General features: G+C 44.6%; 1 protein-coding gene across 6 annotated transcripts in view; it reads left to right on the top strand.

Moving 5' to 3' along the window:
* UBR4 (ubiquitin protein ligase E3 component n-recognin 4) overlaps positions 1-14,811 on the top strand; it is a 2,945,062-nt gene that overhangs the window by 1,356,553 nt on the left and 1,573,698 nt on the right. The window lies entirely within an intron of this gene.

The following is a 14,811-nucleotide window of genomic DNA, read 5'->3' on the forward strand; positions in this document are numbered from 1 at the left end:
TAGCAAAATCCTGTACACAATCGAAAGTCTTTGACCGACAAACCATTGGAAAACTAAGGGGAGTGAATCCTGCATAGTGAGAAAATAGACGGAACCGCAAGATTGGCAATAGTGAATCCGACAGAGGGAGCCTGACTTTCCAGAGGGAATCATCACTCCACCAGTGAGGCAAACAGTCAAGAAGGGTCTGAGCCTGGAAGAGGGGGATCCAGGGGTAAAAAGCCATCACCCACCGACATGTGAATGTACCGGATAAAGTTGTGATAGATGCAAGCCATAGTGATCCCGAAGGAGGGAGGCTGAGACGTGAGAGGGGTCTGAGCCCGGAAGAGGGGGGACCCAGGGGTGAAGACTCAGCACCCAAATGTAATCAGGAAATAACTTTTGTTTATTATTTTGAACTTACCAAGCCTTCGGAAGCAAGATACTGAACCACTGAAGGCCCTGATACCGCAAGACACTTTTTGTGCATCTGAGCCCAGAAGAGGGTGATCCGGGGGGGGGGGGGGTGAAACGTCATCACCCAAAATACCTACCAAAAAGGAACTTTTTGTTTATTTTGACCATATCAGATCCTTGGCGGCAAGAGACTTTTTTGTAGAAAAGAGACTTAACCACCGGAGGTCCTGATACCCGAGAACTAAACTGTAGTCTTGTGCTGAGAAAGCTCGAGCATGTGCTGTGCTCCGTAGTCCCGCCTTGTCCCATGCTAAAAAACATGGGGAAGGGAGACCCCGGCTACCACATCCTGACTTATCATTTATGAACACTTGTTTCTTTCTTGTGAAACCTATACCACACTGTTTTTGTATTCATTTGTAAGGATTGTCAATTTTTGTTTTAGAATAGGCCCTTTTTATTTGACAAGACGCAACTAGGACTGCATTAATATTTGATGGTCGTAGCTTGCTCCCATTTTAAATTTAGATTAGGCATTTTTCCAACCTACCTATTCAGTTCAATTAACACCCTTGAACTGTGATCACTTGTGTCTGTCTATTCTTGATACCATGTCTTCCTTGCACACGTTTAACACGTTTTAATCGTACAAAAAGTAAGGGTGCAGGCAAAGAACTCTGCTGCTGGAGAACTTTCTGCCTTCAAGTGATACAAACATAAGCTTATAAGGCATCATGCGTCATCGCCACATAGTAAAAATCTGTGTGGCTGATTGGTGAGACCCTATACATGGTCCTGCTCCATCGGGGCTGCCAGGCTTCTACTGGTTCCAGTCTCGCTCGTCGTTGTCTTCTCTCATGTGGGGTGGCCTTGGCTCATCTCTCCACCGACTGAAGGTCATGCGCTTCACATGTTGCTATTAGTGTTAATATTGCAAGATAATGCTACTACATAATTATGGCATGGACCTGGGAAACTTGGGGACTGGCACAGGGGAGGAACACAATCATGCTGACCCACACATTCTTTGCTCAGTTGATATTGCACTCTTGCACCCAAGGCTTCCACCCTCGTTTTGAACTATAATTTATTCCTCCCTGTACCTCTTAGTACAAAGTGTATATTCATGGAATAAGGTGAAATGATTTAGTTCTTTTATGACCTTTTGGTTTTATGGGTGGTCGTCTGAGGTCCGCCACTAATGTGGAATTCAGGGGTTCTTGGACTGGATCAGTGGTGGGTGCCATTACTTCTGGTCGGCTGCGTAGGGGTTGGAGGTCTGCTGCTGGTCTGGCTGTGATGAATGTGCGCCGCAAGGAGCCTGGTGCTGTCTCATGGCCTTGCAGGGCGCGTTCCTCTCTGGGATAACAAGTAATTGCAGCAGTTAATGAATAACGGGAAGTTTCTATGGGAATTAGCAGCACAGGTTCATCTGCCCTCAATGTTTGGCCTGTTCACGTTTCTCCACCTGTGCTGTGTTGAAGCTTGTGTTGTGAATCCATGCTTCAAGCTTGGGGTAGGGAACCCCGATCTCTTTTGAAACTTTGTTTTGGTGACCCATAATATACAGCTTGGGGAAAGAACACTGAGGTCACTCATTACCTTTTGGTTCTGTATCCTGAACTTGGGGAAGGGAGCTGAGATTGCTCCAGACTTTAATTTGGATGCTAATTTTGGGTTGGAATATCCATGCTCTACATTTAGGTATTAGACATGAGGGCAAGCATAGGTTGTGACACAAACAGACTTTTGTTTTAGGCTTCTGGACAAAGGCGTTCCTTAGTTTCTTTAGGTAGGACAATTCCCACCATAGCTATAGGGCAAGTTAGGCGTTACACCCATCCTGACATTTTAATAAAGGTTTTCCTAAACTGTTATATCTGTTGTCTGTGTCATCTCTTGATACCATGCCTGTCTCACAGTAGTCCTATTAAATTAGCTACAGTTTCCGCCCCCATTGACAGGGTGTCGAAACAGACACAATACAGTCTCCATTGTCGGGTGCTTTGTATTCTCAAGGAAAGGATCCCTCAGATCCTTTTAAGGTTCATAATGTCCCCAGTTCAAGCCAGTAGACTTGAAGCTTGAACAAATCATGAAAAGATTTTCATGTTTTGTTGATGGTTCTGGACAGGCATCCTGAACAATTTACAAACCCCGAGGATTACCTCCTGCTAAGACCCTAAGGTTGCCCTCAGTACATCCCCCCACAACACTTCTTCTGCACAAACTGCCCCTCCTTATGATCAAAGCATATCAAGGGATCTCTATATCATTGATGACCAACACCAGCCTGGTGATCCGTATTCTCAGAATGACCCGTTTGCTCAGGATAAATACTATGACAATGATTATCCATACATTTATTTTTTACCGTCACCTAAAGATGAGGATGAGCCCATTGCTGATTCCCCTATACATAACTAGCTGCAATATAACGTCTTGCATATTAAAACAGTGGAGCATTTTAAAATTGAAACACAAGACTCCCTGCAGTACACAGACTTAGTTGATGATATTTTAGGAGACAACAAAAAATCAGTAAACCAGTTTATACCGTTATTACTATCAGTTCATAGACTCATTCAGCCCTCTTTGCTAACTCCCTCCTTAACCCATGCTGTATACCCAAGAAGTGAAAAAACATTCACAACTGTGCCTACAGATGCCCCTATATTTGGGGACAACTTAAGCCAGACTCCTTGTTTGTTACAACCACAAGGAAGGATGTTAAAACCACAAGGAAAAGAACAGGTACCATTAGCGTCTGCAGAGGCACCGCCTGAAAAGAAAAGCTATGTACCATAGGCAGAATGGTTGCTATATCACCAGCGTACCAAACACACAGTGCAAATAATACTACCTTATTGGCTAGTCATAACTGCCACCTATTGGATACTGTACTTCAATAACCAGATACAGTTCTTAAACCATCCCAAAAAACAGTCTTAGGGCAAACAAGTTGCTAACTGCTTCCTTAAAAACAGTTTAGAGGCAGCAGATAATGCTGCCCGTATTATTGCTGAAGGAACACTCTTAAAGCGCCACTCTTGGTTACGCCAGTCTGACTTAAAGCTAGCGACACAAGCTACTTAATTAAACATGCCAGTTGAACCCAATGTTCTCTTCAACAAAGCTGTAGACAATACTCTTAAAAGTGCTAACGAGGAGCACAAGACCATAAAAATATTAGGGAAGATATCAAACTCTATATACAACAGGGGTATTTAACACACACCGTTCATTTCGCAGCAGGGATTCCAGGGCTGGTCACTGGCAGGATACAATCAGGGACAGTCCTGTTATTGTTTTGCCTTTCAAAGTCAATCCACCCCTGATAAGTACAGTTTTCAAAGGGGCTACCGAAGAATTGGAATTGGTGGTTGGGCTGCCACTGTTAGAGGCACCACAGCCTCTAAGCAATGACGTTCTCGTCCAAGTTCCCTTCTATGTCTCCCCAGTTGGAGCCTGTATTTGGCCTTTTCGTGCAGAAATGGGAGGGAATCACATCAGATCAATGGGTTCTATCAACAGTGGCAATGGATTACTTCATCAGGTTTCTACAGAAACCCCAACATCACCCACCAAGACACAGGAAGATGTTTCCACAACATGAAGAAATCCTGCAGTAAGAAATCAAGTTTCTACTACAAAAAGGAGCAATAGAGCTGGTTCCATCTCACGAGTTAAACAAGGCTATCTATTCAGTGTACTTCCTAGTGCCAAAAAAGGATTTAACAATGCGACCTGTGTTAGACCTTCGTCCAGCCAACAGATATGTGAAGCTGCAAAAGTTTCGTATGACACAAATTTCGTATTCAAGAAATAATACATGTCTCAAAAAATGGGGATTACATGGCAACCTTGCATATGAAAGATGCATACTTTCCTATTTCAATGTTTCCAGCGCACAGAAAATACCTGTGCTTCCAATTAGGACATAGCAACTATCAGGTCAAAGTTCTCCCCTTTGGCGTTTCATCAGCTCTAAGGGTGTAAAGTTCTAGCAGTGCACTTGCGAAGGCTATCCATCCCAGTGTACCCTTCTCTGGATGACCTGGAAAACAGGAGACGCACCACAAATGTGTCAACAGTGCACTTGCGAAGGCTATCCATCCCAGTGTACCCTTCTCTGGATGACCTGGCAAACAGGAGACGCACCACAAATGTGTCAAAACACTCAGGCAACAATCAATTTATTGTTGCAATTGGGCTTCTCCATCGAAGAGGAAAAGTAGTCTTGTCCTCCAGTCAAGTAAACCAATTCTTGGGAGTGCTAATAAAGACTCAAGCAGTCTTAGTCTTTTCCATCAAATGAAAGAGTGCAAAATATGCTGTTTCAAATCTCTCATTATGTCGCTGGTCGTCAGATAACCATGTTCAAGGCAATGTGTTTTCTCGGGATTATGGCTTCTTGCATATACCTGGTCCCACACGCGCAGATCTGCATGGGTCCTGTGCAAGAGTGGCTAGCAAAACAATGGTCTCAAGCAAGTTGCCAGTGGGACGAACTACTGGTCATTGCACATCCCTTAGTACTTGCTCTACACTGGTGGTCCATACACAATGTTAAAAGGGAAACACTTTTGCAACCCTTCTGTGAAGGCCACTCTCACAAAAGATGGCTCACTCTCAGATTGGGGAGCTCATTATCTTCATCGTACAGCGTCTGAACACAAACAGCAAAAAATATCACCTATTTGAATTGCTAGCAGTCCTCAAGGCCTACAATCTCTTAGACATCACTTGGTAGGAACAAACCGTTTTAGTCCTCAGACAGTACCACTGCATTGAATCTACCTCAACAAGCTTGGCAGAAGACACTATAAGTCTGTCCAAGTTAGCCCAAAAGATTTGGAAATGTTCTCTCCAACGCAACATTTTCCTACTATCGCAACTCCTTCCAGAGGAACACAATTCACTAGCAAACGACCTAAGCAGAAATCTTCAGCTTCCTGCAGAACACAAGTGGCAAATTCACACACATATTTTACACAATGTCTTTGCCCAGTGGGGGCTACCAGACTTCAATTTGTTAACTCAGCAAAATGCACAATGTCCAGACTTCGCATCCAGGTTTCCCCAAACAAAGTCTAAGGGGCGGACGCCCTGTGGATGAACTGGTCAGGGAAATTTGCTTGCGATTTTCCCCCAACACCACTCCTCAACAAGGTAGTTCACAAAATGCACCAGGAACAAGTCACTCTGATCCTAATACTACCAATGTGGACTCGACAACCATGGTTTCCACATCTACTCAAACTGTGTGCAAGCCAATCAAATTTTTGTGCCCCTACAACATGCTGTCCCAACACAAGGGAACAACATTGCATCCATATCCTCAAACTCTGAACTTGGCAGCCAGGCTCCTGAAGTCATAGAGTTTAGTCATTTAAACCTTTCACAAAGGTGTATGGACAAGAGGCACAAAAACTCAACACAAGATAAGTGGAAACAATTGTTTGTTTGGTGCAAATCACGCAACATCAATCCAATTGACAGTTCCCCTTTGCACATAGTGCGCTATCTGCTTTATCTTTTAGACTCAGGGTTAGGCTTTAATTCCCTCAAAGTGCATTTAGCAGCACTCTATGATTATACCACCTCGCAGAGCAAAGTGTCTTGGTGGAAAGTTCCTGTAATCATTGCTTTCATGGAAGGAGTAAAGAGGTTATATCCTCTGATTTCTAATCCACCTGCGGGGTGCGACCTAAATGTTGTTCTCACAAAACTCATGGGGTTCACCCCTTGAACCAATGCACAAGGCTTGTCTTGGACGTCTAACAGGACGTTTAACATATAAAACGGCTTTTCTTCTAGCCATCTCGTCAATAAAAAGGGTCAGTGAACTACAAGCCCTCTGTTCAAGATCCTTAAATTTCTATCCACAAAGACAAGGTGGTTCTCAGACCACATCCTCACTTTTCACCTTAATTCATTTTAAAGTTCCATGTTAACCAATCCTTTGAACTTTCAAGTTTTTTTTTTCTCCAAAACACAACAAATTCAGCAGAAAGAAGCCTCCATACTCCCTATGCGCCTAAAGCTGTCATGTACTACCTAGTGTGAGAAACCTGAAGGTATTCTCCCACCTTCTCCGCAGGGATCGTCCATTCAGGGTGCCAGGTAAGGGCCATCGCTTTCAGATCCCGGCCCTGGGGGCGGCCAAGTGAGTGAGGATCACCTGGGTGGAGGGTTGCAGGGAAGTGGCGAGAGGATGCCATCAGGCGAGGCGTGGATTTTCCAACCCCATAGGAAACACCTACCTTACATCTTTGTAGGTCATTGCCACTCATGTAGCCCCAGGGCTCGTTCTACCATACATCATGAGGGAGTGTTAACCCAATAGGCCAGCACTGGTTTCCCTGGGATACTTACTAAGCTAAAAAAGCACGCAAAGTATTATTGCAAACGCTGTCCCTCCAGAAATGAGAAGAGGTACAATTAAAATGTGGTATTCCCCCTTTCACAATTATACACCAACCCAGTCTCCCTCAGCCTTAATGGGGTATTTTCAAACACAACCCATCTCCCCCTCTGCAACATGTTCTGGGACGAGGAAGAGGTGACCAATAGCAATAAAGATTTCCCCTAAGGTTAACATAGGAAGGCAGGGAGAGGCCTACTACTATAGGTACACCAGTATAAAAGGTGTGATTCTTCCAAGAAGTATGAGCAAGCTGGAATTGCTGGTTGGAACATGAAGGCAGCAGCACGATAAGTCTGAGAGGACTGTAACAGAGGGGTTGCAGTGCGGCAGAGGAGCCGTGTCTCTGTGAAGCCGGAGAAAGGCGAGGAGCTGCTTATTGGCTATGTCCAGGCAAGTGCTTGTTCCCCTGGGACAGGTGTTGTTCCGAGAATGTGTCCCGGGGAGATGCTTGCCAGCGCTGTGCTGTCTGGGTGAGCCTCGTACTCGGGCGCATGCCGATGACTGGAGCGGGAGCGATGGCTTGAAAGCAGAAAGGAAATAAAACCAAGGAAAAAAGCTGAGTGTGCAAGGGGCGCGAAGCAAAAGACAGTAAAGTGAGGGTGCAAGGAACCCAAAGCAGCTAGGGGGTGCGTGCGACCCGACAGATTGAAAATAAGTGAAAGTTTGAAAACCAGTGAAAGAAAGCAAAGCAAGGGTGTGAGCTACCCCAAAGCAAGAAACGGAGGTACAAAAGATGACTCGCAGGGTGAAAAGGGAAAGTGCAAGAGGCACGATACAAAGAAAGGAAGGCACAAAGGTGCACGACCAAAGAGCAGAATGTGCCAGACTCACAATCGAGGAGTGTGCAAGAGGCACAGCAAAGAAGGGTCCAGGTTTTCACCATAGAAGGAAAGAAAGGTGAAAGAAGGTTGAAAGAGAAACAAAGTCTGAGTGGAAAAGAGCACAAGGGGGAAAGGTGCCCAAAAGGAAGAAACAGAGTACAAAGAAGAGGGGTCAGAGTCGTCGCGCAGGGGAGGCGCCAAAGCCCTGGCTTTTTCAAAAGTCTGACACTACCTCATGGATAGAACTGTGTGTTAAAACAGTGCATCTTGACACAGTGAACTTTGTTAGAAACCAGAGGAGCCTAGTCTTGGGAAAGGGAACCCTAAGAGGCCCACAAAAAGACTTTGTTGAGTTTGAGGTAAGGACTAATCTTGGGGAAGGAAACCCTGAGAGGCGTAACAGGAACTCTTTTTGTTTGGACCTGGGAGGATCGAAGCTTGAGGAAAGGAACCCCAAGAGACCCAGAGACACTGTGAACTCTATTGACTTACTGCAAGAGCCCTACGTGAAAGGTTCCAAAGGCAACAACCCTTTTGAGTTGAACTATTTTGAACTGGCAGAACTACACCTATTGGTAAGACTAGCTGAAACCATCTGTGGTTTGCATTTCCTTTGTTTGAACTACTATTTTTCAGAGTGAGGGCAAGCATAGGTTTAGAGACACACTGATTTTGGTATTGGACTTTCAGACATCGACAGCCCTTAGATACATCAGTTGAGGCAACAATCCCTTTAGAGTTGGGGCCAGTTAAGCATTACACAAACCCCAGAACTTTATTAAATAAAGGTTGAGTCTGTGTCCCTCTTGATACCATGCCTCTCTCACGCTAGACAAAACAAAACCACTTCCCTGTGAGGCAAAGGAGGAGAGCCCGCTATGCAACATTCCCCCTAAAGGTGGCGGTAAGCGGGAGCTCACAGGGAGAGAATCCCCTTTTGGAAACAAGGACTCCTGTTCCGTCAAACTCCTTAAGCCCCTTTATGAGTAGACACTAATACAATACCATCAGAGTTTCTTAAAAACCATCCCAAACAAATCTTTGTTATTGTAACATCATACAAAATAACCAACAGAACATACTGAGAAGAAGAGTGCAGAAGAAATGAAGATTACTCAGGGGTTGGAAGCCAACCATACTGGGACGAAAAAGATCGAGCGAGTAACAAGGAACGCTCAGGGAAGAGAAACAAAGGACTATAGGGGAGGACCAACGTAGAATATTGCTGAAGCTGGGAGTTTCAAATCTGGAGAGAGCGAGAAACCAGGAGAGTCCTGGAGGACGCCTTACCTGTGTTTTCCTTTGGGTCTGTTCGGAGTAGAGGAAGGGTCTGTCCCTTTGGGCAGCCACTGTGATCCCCTGATAAACAGGGAGGGAGCGAAGCTGGGGCTAGGGACATATCCAATGTCCAGGGGAAAACCCCAGTGATAGGGGGGGGGGGAACAGCAGCATAGAATATTCCAGCAATGGAGAGCTATGTGAAGCACAAGATCTGGTCTGGATGATGAAGCAAACTGAAGCAGGAGTCGAATAGGACTGAGACAGAAACAACTTAGAGGAGAAGCGAAACAGGAAATCCAAGGAGGTCAAAACAAAGGAAGCAAGAAATAAGGGACAGGCAAGGCAGGGGATAATCTTGAGGTGGAAAATAAGACTAGCGTCCTGCAGTGGAGGCATAGCAGTTGCAACTCAAGAGCTTACTGAATCCTTCACTTCTTGTATCGTTTAGGGTGCTGAGATGCCACTGGTGCGTTGTTTTCCCCCGAAGCACCGTAACGGAGGCTGTTAGGCAAGATTGTATGAAGTACCCTGTGGGAGACTGCACCAACCTTGTCCTCTTGGCAATAGTTAACCCAATCATATACGCATGTACTTCACAAGTTGGTAGAGTGACTGAGCAGCCAGGCTTATCTCAAGAGGGATCAATGAATAAGCCATCTTTAGAAGAGAACAAATATATGTAACACAAACATATTCTTCAAAATACGCACTCTCAGTTCCTTTAAATCAGTTGATGCCCATTTGGTATGGCACACAAGACACTTCCTACACCCTGAGGTGACTTAAATAGCTAGGACACTGGACATTGATATATCACTGTCACATTTAGAGCAATACTGAGGTTAGCATCAAAAGTAAAAGACGAGGGAATAAAACAAAGGTTGACAAATATTCTTAAACAGGTAAGTACTTTTGAACCCAAAGTCTAGCAGAGCTTAAGCACTTCTTGAAGGCAAGTTAAAAGTCCTGCACAATGTTTTAGAAGTCTTTGTAGAAAATGAAATCACTGTAGGGCCACAAGCTGGGGGGCTTGTGAATGGCAAAGCTGCAAGCAACTCTGCAAGAATAAACAAGACAAGTCGCAACTGCGAGCTAGCAAGGCTACACAACAAGAGGTAAGTGTCCCTTGATTTACAGTACCTTGTGTCTGAAGAAATTAGTTCCAGCTGTCTTCTGTTTCAGTTGTAGTATGGGACTCCTGCACTACGGTTTGAAGGTCGGCGGCAGCAATAGGCAAACTTCAGATCAGCGGCACTTTTTCATGAATATCACCGCCGCGGTTCTGATACCTTATGGACTTTACTTGCATCACGGGTTTAGCACTCTGTTGAGGTGGCTTACGCTTGGTCAGTCTCGCTTCATGGGAGTTCGGATGATCTTCCAGGAGCTTGGGTTTGACTTAAAAACGAGACACTCGATTCTGGTGTTCCTCTCCCTGGGAATCAATTCCTGCAGCAGCAATGGAAGTACAGCCAGCTTAGAGAGGATGTCCAGATGAGTTCGCTTTGGGGTCGATTGGTCCCACCATCCCAAGGGAAGAAGTCGTCCTTTGCAAGGCTTCTCTAGTCGAGGCGAATTCGGAGCTTCATCACTGCTGCAGGGTTTCACTGGGCAAACCAACGGTCCAGGAGTTGCAGCAGGCTTCTCTTCCAAGTTCTTCTTCGGATTCCTTCGTCCAGTGGTCGACTCTGCCTTCCAAGCAAAATAACTTGCCTTTTATGCAGGTTTCTCCCATTCATTCACAGCCTAGCTGTCAATCACACAGCAGGGTAGCTGTCCTCCAAGGACAGCCAACCGGCCAATCACCTTTTGGTGCATTCTTGTTACCAAGGGGATTAAGCACAGAGCTTCGGGCACCTCCCTCACTTCCTGCCCTGCCAGACATGCTGGAGCCAGAACCGGGCTTCACTGGAGAACCCAGCCAAAGACAAAACGAACAAAGGGACCAAACCTGGTTTGGCGTGCAGAGTAAATCTCAAGGACCACCTTTCCAACAAGAAATGGCGAAAAAAAAGGTGACGGGCCATTTTGACAAAATGGGCACCCATGGGTGCTTTACTGCAGCTGCAATTGCAGCCCGCGGTAGAAACACTCAATGGTAGTAAACAGTAAACTACCACCAGCCAGGACTAGCTGGCCCTTGAAGAGATAAGGAAGGCTGAGGCATGTTGCAGCACTTATCCCTTTTCTTCTCTTTGTGCTTCTTTTTTGGAGACGAAAGTCAATTTACAGGACTAACTGGACCAGTTGTTCATAGGGGGGGGGGTCTCAGAATCCTAGCAAATTTGTCTTTGAGGTCGTTCAACCCACAACGATAGAGCATGAAACGGGCATCCTCAGGCCATCTGGCTTCTGTAACCAATTGGAACCTCTGGCACAATATATAGACGTAGCCATCCAAACGCTGACACGGAAATGGCATACATACATCAAAGATAAAAATACATTTTTACTAAAACAATACAAAATATTCAATTTGATGTCAGAACAGACTATCTATTTACAATGGACGTAACAAGCCTGTACACTAATATTACACACCAAGGAGGCCTTGAAGCAATGGAATGGCTGTTACTCAACACACAAGAAGCATGTGCAGCTGACCGTCTATTGATTTTGAAACTCTTAAAGATTGTATTAAACAATAATTGTTTCATGTTTGAGAAAAGATATTTTATCCAAATCTCAGGGACATCCATGGGGGCCTCAATAGCTCCCACTTCTGCCAATAGCTACATGGCATATCTCGAAGAACAAAACATAATAAACAATACCAAATGGAATAAACATCAAACTGTAAGATATGTAGATGATCTGTTTGGAATTTGGGACGGCACACAAGAGGATCTGGATGAATTTTTCAGATTCATGGACACAATTGCCCCGAGGATCAAATTCACTTCAAGGGTTAGTCAATCATCAATAGATTTCTTGGACGTTAAAATCTATTTAAAGGAAGGACAACTACACCCCACGATTTTTACAAAAAATACAGATCGAAAGTCTATTACAAGCCAGTAGCTTTCATCTCACCAAACCTTTTCCAGTATTCCTCTGTCAGTTCCTGAGATATTGAAGAATCATTTCTGACGACAGACTACATGAATAAGGTGCAAGATCTAACAGAGAAATTTGTCCAAAGAGGATATGACCTAGAGACTGTAAAACAATGTGCAGAAAAGACGACTAAGATTCAGACAAGAACCTCTACACCCGAAAGAGAAGAAGAATGTGGAAAATCTAATATACGTCACAACCTACTCTAACCAAAGTGATGAGATAAAAAGAATTGTAAATAAAATTGGAAGATTCTATGACTAGATCCCACTTTGGCAGACTTGTTTCCAACTCCTCCGCTCTTCGCCTACAGCAAAAGCAGATCCATAAGAGAGAATTTGATCAGAGCAGACTTCTCAGCACAAAGGACAAAGAACCAAAACCATAGGGGGACCCTACCATGCAACAATTTGATAAAGGGAAATTATGTCACTTCCCCTCATGGAATATACGATCAAATTGCGCCACACCGCCACATGTGGCACAAAGAATATCATATATCGGATTAAATGCCTATGCGGAATCTTATACGTGGGGATGACCACAAGAAAAGCAAAGACTCAATGGTCGGAACATAAGTGAAACATCTGACTGAAGAATGAAAGATCACCAGTAGCCCAACACTTACTGAAGGAATCGCACTCAATCGCACAGATTAAATTCATCAAACTAGAACACGTCCCCTTACTGTCTCAACCCTCGCCCAAAACCCCTTCTGGCAAACCCATTGGCCAGGTGGAGTCAGAACTCTGGCCTCTAGAGCCTGGCATCCTCTTCAAAAGCACTCATGTGGCCAGTCCTGGCGCCAGGCTCATACACCATGAACAACAATGTGCTTGGGAACTACTAAGGACCAAGCTATGCGGTCTAGTGTTTTGGGTGTGGCAGGCCTGGAACTACTTTCCCTGGTACTACTTTACCTGGGCTATATAAACCACACCCTGACTGCAGAACATGCTTTGTGTTACTTTGCAGCTTGCAACGTGATGCTCACGGTGTCCAGCTATTCCCGCGAACCTCGGAGAAGCAGAACCTGCAAGGAGACAAAAGGAACATCATTAGCAGCAGCATTTTACCTGCAGTCTTCATCTTTAAACACTCGCAGCTACTGAGAACCGTTTCCTCGAATCTGCATGCTTCCCAGACAGAACAACATGAAAGAGGAAGATAGAGGCAACATTAAAGAAAGCTGTAGAGACATTTACAAATTATGAACTACTCAAAAGGCGTACCTGGCTGGTCGCCTCTCGGCTGGCACCACTCCGGACATTCCACTCACGCTGAAGAACACCGCGACCTACAAGGAAGGAAAACACAGGTTAGCAAAGGCAAGACTTTGCAGCACTGCGCATAGCGCTTACTTACCCCATCCGCGCTCTTAATGCACCATCATTTACCAGCGGGGCTCAACCAAGCCAGTTCGCCGCGCTGAAGCTCTGCATACCTAATGGAGAAAGACATTTTAAACAAAGAAAGGCATGCAGGATAGCCACAAATCTAAAGAACAGCAATAAGACCTACCTGAACAATATCAAACAGGCTGGCGTCAGTGAAGTAACTGGACTGCACTCGCCCATGAAAGACAAGGTGCCCCTACAAAGAAGGCAGGACGGAGAGCACGCCTAATTCTACCACAAGGCAGAACCTTCCCCGCAGACCACATCCGGGCAAAGCTGAGAAGCATACCAGCGAGTAACCTGGCTGGGTGGCGTCCCTGTGGATACCAGGTGAGCGTAACACTTACCAAGAAGAGGAGGTACTCTCACAAAACAACTCCTCCAACGGGAATTATTCTGGATTGATCGATCAAACACAATGTCTCCAAAAGGAATAAATGTAGACTGGGACATGAGCTTCCACTTGTGAATGACAATATAACCGATCCAAGAATGAACAACCAGAATCAGACCATCACTTGATGGTACATCTAACTAAAGACTAGTCCCCTGCGAATAACATCTAATAGACATCTTAAAATTTGATGTCCAGTAGCCCATAAATCATGAAACTGATTAAGCATCTCATAAATTTGGCAATATGACATTACCAAGGACAAATACAGACCGACATTGAATTAGACTGAAATTCAAGATACATCCAGAATTTCAGATTAGGCATTACACAACTTAAATAAAATATGAAAGCGATACATGAGGCACAACTGAATAATTACTTCGATCATTATCTAGGCAATAGAACTAACAAGTCGCTTGCACTTAGTAGCTTTCTATAACCTAACTGTTCATTATGAACATGTAACATATATCAGGAAGAAGTAAGCTTGACTCAGGTTACTTGTATAATTATAATATTCACGGATCATGATGATAATAGAGTAATGAATGAAAGACCGACCTTTTTTCTCACTAATAGATACGCTAACTAACACCACTCCAAGATGGCGTTCTGCCAAAGCAGGAAGTAGACACAAATACGTCTACCAGACAACATTCAGGTTGCCTTGACAGCCATACGACTAACTGAGAACTGCACAGACACCGCGTTCGCCGCTATCGCACGAAAGAGAAGTGCTTTACCACGTATCCACAACAATATAGGCACAGATTAGATGCTGGCATTCCGAATAACCATCAGTTCATTCGGATTTACAGGTTTACACCGACTTTGAGCCAATACCTCTTAGCTGAACTTCACACCGTGAAGCCGACAGACGCCTTTAATCATATGCACGCCTCTACCGCACGGAGAGCGGTGGTAAGCCTAATCGCATGTGAGATGTGGAGGATGTTTTAATATCGACAAAAAACATCCATTAAGATGTTACTTACAATTGTCACATTGTCCTCTTCTATTGACTTAGAA

Source organism: Ambystoma mexicanum, chromosome 8 (genome assembly GCF_040938575.1).
Source record: "Ambystoma mexicanum isolate Mex_15411 chromosome 8, UKY_AmexF1_1, whole genome shotgun sequence".
Lineage (NCBI taxonomy): Eukaryota > Metazoa > Chordata > Amphibia > Caudata > Ambystomatidae > Ambystoma > Ambystoma mexicanum.